The following is a 10929-nucleotide window of genomic DNA, read 5'->3' on the forward strand; positions in this document are numbered from 1 at the left end:
CGTAGTTTAAGTCTTTGGTTCTTTTAATTGTGATGATTTTGGCTCACATTTAACAAAAACCCACCAATTCACTATCTCAACAAATTAGAATATGGTGACATGCCAGTCAGCTAATCAACTCAAAAAAACCTGCAAATGTTTCCTAAGCCTTTAATATGGTCTCTCAGTTTGGTTCACTAGACTACACAATCATGGGGAAGACTGCTGATCTGACAGTTGTCCAGAAGACAATCATCAACACCATTCACAAGGAGGGTTAGCCACAAACATTGCCAAATTAGCTGGCTGTTCATAGAGTGTTGTATCCAAGCATGTTAACAGAAGGTTGAGTGGAAGGAAAAAGTGTGGAAGAAAAAGATGCACAACCAACCGAGAGTACCACAGCCTTATGAGGTTTGTCAAGCAAAAACGATTCAAGAATTAGCTGTATTGATATTTTGAACAGCGCTATTTAAAGTCTTGTTCCATGTGCCCCTTTTATACTTTGAGCACCTGCCCCTCCAAAGGTCTCTGCACGGCCCTGTTCTTAAGACTGTGCAGTGTATTTTCTCTCCATGAATATTGATAGAGACTGCAAATTTAAAGCTTTACAAAGAATGCAAAAGCACAAAATACACTAATTAAAGTGGCCTATACAACTTGTGTGCTGTATTCAAAGTCTTCTGAAATGATATGGTATAATTAGAAGCTTAAATATTTTGGAAAGAAACAAACAAAAAATGAACAGTACAATTCTTCATAATTTTCTTTTTGTGTTACACATGAAGAAAGAAAGTGTGTTACTTTAGTGCATTTCATAGGGAAGACTATACATCAAGGCATCAAGGGCTATTTCTCCAAGAAGGAGAGTGATGGGGTGCTGCGCCAGATGACCTGGCCTCCACAGTCACCGGACCTGAACCCAATCGAGATGGTTTAGGGGTGAGCTGGACCACAGACAGAAGGCAAAAGGGCCAACAAGTGCTAAGCATCTCTCGGGGAACTCCTTCAAGACTGTTCGAAGAACATTTCAGGTGACTACCTCTTGAAGCTCATCAAGAGAATGCCAAGAGTGTGCAAAGCAGTAATCAAAGCTAGGTTCTTTGAAGAACCTAGAATATGACATATTTTCAGTTGTTTCACACTTTTTTGTTATGTATATAATTCCATATATAATTCCACATGTTAATTCATAGTTTTGATGCCTTCAGTGTGAATCTACCATTTTCATAGTCATGAAAATAAAGAAAACTCTTTGAATGAGAAGGTGTGTCCAAACTTTTGGTCTGTACTGTATATATATGTATATACATAAAGGACATCCAGGATATCAGTCAGATTAAATGAAGCTTAGGTCTCCTGCTTCTCTGATTTTTCTCCTAAAAAAAGTTATCTTATGTGTCTCTTTGGCAATGTCACAATCTGTGCTCAGATTATAAAAGACCAATTTTTAAATATTAACACATTTCTCATCCAGCATCTCCAGGACCATTTCTTTTTTCTTTTTCTATTTTAATTTTCCCCTAGCAAATTCTGAGAAACACTTATTTGATTAAACATATCTCATAACCCCATAACGTATCTGGAGAGTCTTTGAAAGTGTGAGTAAAATGTATCCTTCTGGTCTGGTACATAATACTTCCTCATTTATCAGTCAGTTCTTTCTTTGTTGTATTGAAACAAGCTAGAATACATGCAATTGCTAATGTTAATACAAAATTAACCTTTCTCCCACCCACTTTAACAGCAGAAAATATCATATTACATAATGCACATTTTGTTACAGGTTTTCCTGATTGTTGCTATTGAATTTCTCAGAGACTCATTATCAGTGAGAATTTCCACAACACAGATAGCCTACAGCAGATAAGCATCAAGCAGTGTAAACATAGCATAAACAAAACAGAACTTGAATTTCACTAAACTAGACATATTTTTAAGGGCACAGTGTCTTATGATACTTTGTATACTTTCATGGCCCTGTGATCCTTTCTATGCCTTTATGATACTGAATAACACTCAGGGGGTTATTCAGACTAGCTGACAGACCAGTTGTCGCATTTCATCCCTTTAATAAGTCAGGCATTTCTACAACTCTACCGGTGATACCTGCAGGCTCATCCTTCAATGGCTTTCTTTACAGCCTCTGTCATTTAAAATTCAGCAAGACAACAATTCAAATGTAATGTTCTCTTCATGTTATGCTGGCTGATATGACTCCAGTTTCACTTAAATTTACAAGTGAAAAGCTTTTACAAAAAATTACAACTCAAATCTATATTAATAATTTAAGTTAATAATTTTGAGGAATTATTCATTTTAACCTTCATTTATTAATAAAAAAAATATTTTTCTTATGCAAATTAGCTGAAATGAGTTTGTATCTTCATCGGAATAACTTGCTCACCAAAAGGATCCTCTGAAATGAATGGGTGCCGTCAGAATGAGAGGCCAAACAGATGATAAAAACATCACAACCCCCCCCCCCCCCCAAAAAAAATTTTAACATCTTGTGAAAAGATGCATAAGAAACAAGTCCATCATTAATATATTTTTTTATTTAAAATCACTGCTTCCATAATCCATAATAATTCTTCCTCCAGTGAAAAATGTCCTTCCTGTGTTGTTTTCTCCAACATATTTGTTTAGAAATCTTTCTAGACTGTTTTTGCTTTTAAACTGAGCAGCTTTTCACTTCACAAGATGTTAATTGACGGACTGGACTTGCATAGCTTAATCTGACGGCACCCATTCACTGCAGAGAATCCATTGGTGAACAGGTGATGTAATGCTAAATTCTCCAAATTTGTTCAGATGAAGAAAAAAACACATCTACATCTTGGATAGCCTGAGGATGAGTCAATTATCAGCAAACATTTTTGTGTGAATGATTCCTTTCAGTCTCTCTGTTTGACACACCTTGATTTCAACACCCACATGAAACAATTTAGCAGGCCATCAGTATGCTTTATATAATTGTAATATTGAATTGAATGTTTTTATTTTTATATCATTTGCTTTTAGTTCTATTCATTTATTTATTTGTTTAAATATAAATTATTCAAAATAGATCATCATTTGTCATAGACCTTATGGGGCCATTCAGATGAGTTAGTCACAGTTGAGCGGTTCTACACAGACTCTCACCTCCAGACTTAATATTCATCTTCTCTTTTCACGTCACTTCTTCTCTCTTGTCATATGTGGGTGGCTGTCTTTAAAATCCCCTCCAGCACGAAAACGTTAGTTACAGACCAATGGTAATGAAAACTTCGATGACAAAAGGGTTTTTGAAATAGCAAATAAACTCAGTCCTGTTTCATAAGTCAAGAATGCGTGAACGTTAGCGTTTGCAGCAGCGATGATGAGAAAGAAACTAGCTGCTTCATGTCGCTCTATTTCTGGCCATCACATTTTATTCCGGAAGCGAGTTTCTTGCGATACCTGATTTTTTTGCGATGGAATGAAGGTTCGTTAGAGGGCTGTGGTAAGGCAGGCTTTTCCTAAAACCTCCACAGGTTTAGACTTGCCTTAGTACCCACTCAAAGGTATTTAAACATTGATCCAAGAGACAACAATGACAATGACACCTCAGTCCAAATGTGAGCGCAGCCATGAGGGAGAAATGAAGCATAACACGGCAGAGACTTGGTTAATCAGAATGACATTCATTAGAGGATAACAGGGCGTAACCATACCTTCATCGTGTGTCATAACATTTGCCTTGGAAACACTAATTAAAATGTTCTCATGGCAAGAATGTAAAAGTTTTATAAAGCCTTATGCATACGAATAATTACATGATGAATACACAAAAGTAATGCTGTAACTGAGCACAGCATGACTGTTTGTAAAAGACCCTGTGGATAGCACAGTGCAGCACTTCACATTCATTTTTATTTTTTCTTTGGTTGAAGGTTGCTGCATGCCAATGCATATATCAAATATAATTATGTCTTCTGAAACAAAATGTGCATAATAATCACTCTACTGTGTCATATGGGCCTATGGAGCCTCTGGGTTTTTTTTTTTTTTTTTTTTTTTTGGCAATTGAATTTATTAAGCATTTCATTATTTCAGCATCCCATAAAGGACTAAATAAGAATCTCATGCACAGTTTTAACCTTTATATTTACACAATTACATGTCATATGTGCATGTAAAAGTGTGCTTACTGTACGTGCATATGATGATTTCTAGCAGGTTATTTATATGCATATATTAGGGTTAGTGTTAGATCACAACAACATAAAAATATTTTAAATAAAGCATAAAATAAAGTATATATAATGTGTTTTATGTATATATATGCTGTATATATATTAATACATTAAATCCATAATTTATTTTTATTCTAAAGTTACAAAAAGGTTTTTTTAGGAGTAGGATTTAGGTCTTTAATAGACATCTATGGGATGTCCTAACTGGATAGGTAAGCAAACCTCTGTGTGTGTGTGTGTGTGTGTGTGTGTGTGTGTGTGTGTGTGTGTGTGTTTGATGACTTATCGAGTGAATTGTCACCTATCTAGGTCAGTGTTAATGCAGTAATGGTTTGTTTGTGCAGACTTGGTGTTAACCGTCTTGTGTGTGTGGTGAAGAGAGGTTAATCCAGATGGAGAGATGGACATACAGATAGACACACACACAGCACATGCGCAGGAATTGGAGCTTTCCACGAAGAGCCCTGACTTTTCAAAAGCTATCACGTCGAAACAAAAGGCCCTGTTTCATTTTCTTTCTGTTTGTCTCTTCCTTCATTTTTTCAGCACCTTGTAATCACAGCCTTTGTTAGCATTCGGTTCAGGTTGAACCTGTTGTGTGACTGTGGGCACAAACCAGCACCTTTTACTCCTACCTCCTCCGCTTTACACGTTGGCCCCTTTCTCTCCTTAGCCCCGTCCTTTCATTTAAAGGCGTGTTTTACAGTGTACTAAAGCAATAATGACATGGCACTTGTCTTAGTCGAGTCTCTTCTGTTTTTCAGCAGGTGTCTGAGCAGGTGCCTTCTGCATTCTTTCACTCCATGACTCACCTTCACTGGTTAATCCACGGAGCTTCACTAGATTATGATCCTCTTCCTAGCCCATTGTTCCTTGGGATTAAATAGAGTGATATAGGCTACACAGGAAGTCATTAATTAGAATGCATGAAAAGAAAAAGTAAAAAAAAACATCTAAAGCTTTAGGTATACAGTGAGGCAGTCCAAATTGAAAATCTAGGATTGAAAATCGAATTTCTAAATTAAAATAAATACACAGTTTGGCAATAAAAAAAGAAGCAACAAAGCATAAAAGGAACAAGAAATAGTTAGGATTTTTCACTGTATCTATTTACTAAGAACAAATTTGTGACACTGATCATATGACATCAAAGCAAAAGGAGGAAATACCAATATGACAAAATTCTGGAATTCTGATAATGTATATATATGTTTTTCAGATAATAATTTCACTTAAATATTGAAGATAAAATTCAAAATATTATATATTATAATGATATATTATTTATAGATTATAAATAAAATGTGAAATACAGACATTTTCAAACATTTAGACTACACTGTGTATACAAATATATTAACAGGAAATAGGAAAGGATTTAAAAATCAACATTTAATGTCTAAAATTTGAAAGAACTGTAAAAATGACTAAAAGCAAAAACTATGTTTCTAAAATATATCAGCCTTTGTATGTATTTGTTCAGTGTTTTTCTTGCAATTTTAGAATTAAAAAAAAATTTTTGGAATTGAAATGTTTCAAATTAAATGGGTTGATAGCGATGGCATATTTGTTAGCTAACTTTTTTTTTTTTTTTTTTTACCAGTGTTAGTATCATTAAAATACTATTGTAGTTTGTTTTTTTTATTATTATTATGATTATTCAGATCATTATTATGTTTGGATTTTAACTTTAGTTAAACTTCTAGTAATTTTGTGTGTTTTTATCCTTATAAGTTTTTATTTTATTTTGTTTGTTTTAAATATTACTATATAGTTTTTAATCATGTTTATTTCTGTTTTAGTTCAAGTTAAACTAAACGAAAGTGCAAAATAAAATAAATATAATGTTAATGTTAAAAATTAATAATTTTATTATATTAAATGATACTAATTTTCTCTTAATATTTTTTTTCTTTTATTAATGAATGATTATTTTATTATTTATAAATATAAAAAATCATATTATTTTTATTATATGAAATCATATTACTCTTATATTACTTTTATAACAACAACAACAAGTTTTTATGATTTTAGTTTTTGTTTTGTGTTACGACCCAGCTTTGTATTTGACATTTATTTACATGGCTGAGAGATAAGTTGTTGATTTTGATTGGCATCTTTAATAGTGCCAAAAAAGAAAATCAGATGTTAAAGCAAAAACTAAATGTATTATTAAATGAAACTTTATTTAATTCTATGTCATTATTATTTTAATCATTATTTTCCTCTTTACAAGGACATCTAACAACATTAAGGATTTTAATAGTTATCTGAGCTCTACAAATGCAATTTATAAAGTTTCAAATGCAAACAGAGTTGAGACTTGTGATGAAAATCCAGAAATCTTTTCTGTCTCTCCTCTCACTCTCTATCTCTCTCCTGTATGTCTTGCATTCTATCTAACAAGACAGGACTTGTAGAGTGAAACTGGGTGAGAGATTTTGTGTCGCACACGTGAGAGGTGTGTGTGCTCTCTAAAGTTGGAACAAAAGTACTTGCAAATTTGATGTGAGCGGTAGGAGGTGGTGAGGGGATCATTTTTTTCTGTGTGGGTAAATTTTAAGGATGCAGTATGTGTGTGTGTTTGTAGGGGGCACATGTGCGTGTTATTGGAGTGTTGAAGGTTAGCAGGGTGATGGTTTGGACTTGTTTCCAAGGTTATTTACAATAAGCATGTACGCTTGCATTTGTATGCGGGGTCTCGACATGTTTCATTTCTAGCTGTTCCCAATGTGGTAACAAATCCTGGAAAGCACAGAAACCTCACAATCCCACGGGAACATCTTAACCCATCCAGGGAAAGAATGAAAGGCAGAGAGAGGCAGATTCCTATCACATATACTCTCTGCTTCCCTCTTTCATTTGGTCTAATGAGGGATTGCTTCTTATTTATGCCAATTTTGCTGTCAGTTCCCAGTAAGAATCCCAAAGACCATCACAAATATTATTCCTCAGCGGCTCTGCTGATAGAAATCGCACACCACACTAGCACAAACTAATCTGAAAAGAGAACAGCGTGTGTGTTGCTTTAAACCCACTTTCACTCTTTATTAATTTACTCTTTCTTAATTTATATAATTTCTTTTTTTCAAAAGATGATGTCAAGAAATGACACTTGGAGTGGTTCAGAAAATGAAGCTTCTTCCGTTAAAACAATTACATTTCCCAATGTAAAGATTTATTCACGGCTTAAAAGTGAATTTTGTTGAAATGTATGATGGCATTTTCATCTTTTCAAGTTAAGTTATCAGTCGATTAACGCTGAAAAAAAAATGTATGTATATATGTATAATACCAGTTTGGTGTAACATGCTCTCTTTTACATAAATCTTTTCTGGAAAATGAAGGTTTTGTGAATTGTTTTGCATAAATGCTTGGCATGAAATTTTATATAAACATTCCAAAGTGTAAAATTACCCAATTATCTTTCATTGATGGTTTATTACTTCCTAGAAAAAAGTGAAAAGTCCCTAATTGTAAACTAAAAACGTACAATTTAACTGCAAAGTAGACCAACATAGAGAAATTCTGACAAATGTGGCATGTCAACACTCATAAAAACTAGAAAAAGTACACAATAAAATGTTTTAGGTTATAATGATGTATTCGCTCAACTACTTAGAAAAAGCAAAAATCCCAGTTTCTTTCTTTATTTAAAAAAATCATCCTTAAAGTAATAACAGATTTATACTAGTAATAGTTTCACTATATATATATATAGTAGTGTATATACTGAAGTAGTTTAAGTCTTTGGTTCTTTTAATTGTAAAGGTTTTGGCTCACATTTAACAAAAGAAACACCAATTCACTCTAATCATTACAATTAAAAGAACCAAATAAGACTTAAACTACTTCAGTCTGTATGCACTTAATTTATTTAATACACGAGGTTCACAATTTGAGTTGAATTACTGAAATGTTTTTATTTTTTAATTCTTTTTTATTTAATTTATTGAGATGCACCATATATATATATATACAGACACACACACACACACACACACACACACACAAACACACACACACACACACACACATTTAGTCATTTTGCAGACGCTTTTATCCAAATCGACTTACAAATGAGGACAATGGAAGCAATAAAAATTTTAAAAAGAGCAATGATATGCAAGTGCTATAAAAAGTCTCATTGATCTTAATGCAGAATGTTACAAGTTTTTTTAATTATATAAGAAATAAAAAGAAAACATAGAATAGAAAAAAAATAGAGCAAGCTAGTGTTTGAGTGCTTTTTGCATATATACTGTATATAAATCCCTGGAAGGAAATAGGAGACAATTGTATCTTGCAGGAATGTCAGTGTGAGTGAGTGTTTTCATACTCAGTGTCCTTCAGTTACGACAGTCACAGTGCAGCCTGAGGAGAAATGTGAAGAGGATAGTAGTGTGACAGTAAGAAACCTTAGATTTGGAGATTTGTGTGTGTGAATGAAACTGGGATTAGATCTGACCAATAGATATTACAGGTCACGCCTCTACCACCTGTAAATTTACCATTACAATGTGCATGTGTGTCCTGGTGCTTCATGAATGATTCAGAGTGATCTGGGGTTTTGACCCTAAGTCATACATTTTAAGCACATCTTGAGTAACATCTGGCAGTTTCATTGGATCATACCAAGTTTGAATGTGCAATCACAACTGAGCTAAATTTTTCAGATCATTGAATCATTTCTCTTTTCAAAAACACCTCAAATGCTATCTTGTTGTACATTTTAGACTAAATAGAACACATTTTCACCAAAAGAGCAACTTAAGACCAATTTTCAGCATAATCAAATTAAAGCTAAGTGAGATTTCACATTTGCATTACATGCATTCACTTTAATCTGAGGAGTAAAACAATAAAAGTAGTGCTACTGTGGCAAGTTTATAAGATGTGTTTATGTAGATTGTTTTATCATTCTTCTCATTTAATAGATGAGAGTGCTAGTGCAGATGAATATATGACAGACACACTGCATTAACAGGTGCACAAAGTGTCTTGTTCCCACAGCTCTAAATCTCATCAGCTTTGCACACTCTATAAATATACTGAAACAGACTGTTTGACACTGATTTTGGTTATTATATTCAGCTCTGATGATGAACAGTTCATATGGAAAATTAATTTCTGATGATGTGATGCTTAAAAGTCACACAATCATACAGTAGAATAAAAAATCCTTAAAATGAGAGAATCTGGGACTCAAATTCTGGTTTAAGATAGAATTCTATAACATTTAAAACAAATAAACACTTACATGAATAAGACATATTTCACATTGCAATATTTCTAGTGCTAATTAAGTAAATTTGTGACATTGTTCCTGTAGCTCTTTGTACAGACAGTCATGATTATTAAATAATTTGCCATGTAAAATGAGCTTCATTTTATATTTTATTTTATCTGTAGTATAAGTAGTAATTATGAGCTTTGTGACAATATCCGGAGAAATGCATATCAGATTACTCGGATTAAGTCTTTTAAATAGTGAGTAGTGAATTAAATAGTGAATGGTTCATGTGCGTTCAGAAACGAATTCCTTTTAAAATAGATTTAAAACTGCTATGATTTAGAAGACCTGAGTGGTTGCTATTTTTATCACACCCTTAGGGATTCAGGGATGGAAGAAGCACAATAGAAACCGTGAAAGGACAAAAGCATGTGATATGGACTTTCTTATATTCATATCCCATCTTTCTCTATATTTGCTTTCTCCTGCATGTACCAAAGCGATGGTGCATTTACTCTGGTTTCTGAGTGTTAAGCATGGTTTCTAGGTGTGAAATGATCCCTTTAGAAAAGCTCTTTCCCTGCGTTCTCACTTACAGCAGAACACAAGACTGTTCACACTTGCTTTCTTAAATCTGATATTAAATCAGCTCATAAGATCAGTGTAATGACAAAGATAAGGTGCGTGGAGACTTGTTTTTTTTTTTTTTGCATGCAGGAACCAGGATGGCAAAGTATTTATTGAGTATTTAAAAACTCAATCAAGAAAGGATAATATATATGAAATTGTATGCATTTTTAGTGAGACAATTTTGACAGATAAAATGTGCTATATTTTAATACAAATGTGATATGTGTGATATGCACTGCGCAGTTGGCTTTAAACTGCAAATGTAACTGCACCCTATAACCACATATCATTAAAGTATATGAAAATTGAATTTGTGTCCGGGAACTCATTTACTGTAAACCACTAAAACGTTATCAGCATTCCTGACTTCCTTCCTTACTTCTTCTAATCTGTTTCTTCTGCACATTTTTTTGGTTCAAGTCCAAAATGCCTCAGGGGTCTGATGTGTGTGCGTGTGTGAAACTGTGTGGGTGTATGTGAAGGCAGGCTGCAGAACACGCACCCTTTGTGACACAATGCCAGATACCTTGAGGTCTTAAAACTTTAATTTTTTATTTTTAAGATAAATAGACACACATAAACACAAGCATGTCTGCTGTGTATTAATGCATAAACATGATATGCAAGGACTGTGCATATCTTACACTGATAATTAAACTTAAAAAGTATAGAAAAATATACTCAAACTTTTTTATTTACATAGTAAAAAAAATTGTAAAAAAAAAGAATAGGAAATAAATATTTTAGAGATTTTATAGGAGCAAAGGCAAGCCTGTATCTGTTTGCATCAGTTACTGATAGAGATGCATATTTGATATGCAGAATTTCTATCTGCAAATCATGCATGTATCCAGCTAACAGGGA

This window comes from Carassius carassius, chromosome 32 (genome assembly GCF_963082965.1).
Source record: "Carassius carassius chromosome 32, fCarCar2.1, whole genome shotgun sequence".
NCBI classification, from domain to species: Eukaryota; Metazoa; Chordata; class Actinopteri; order Cypriniformes; family Cyprinidae; genus Carassius; species Carassius carassius.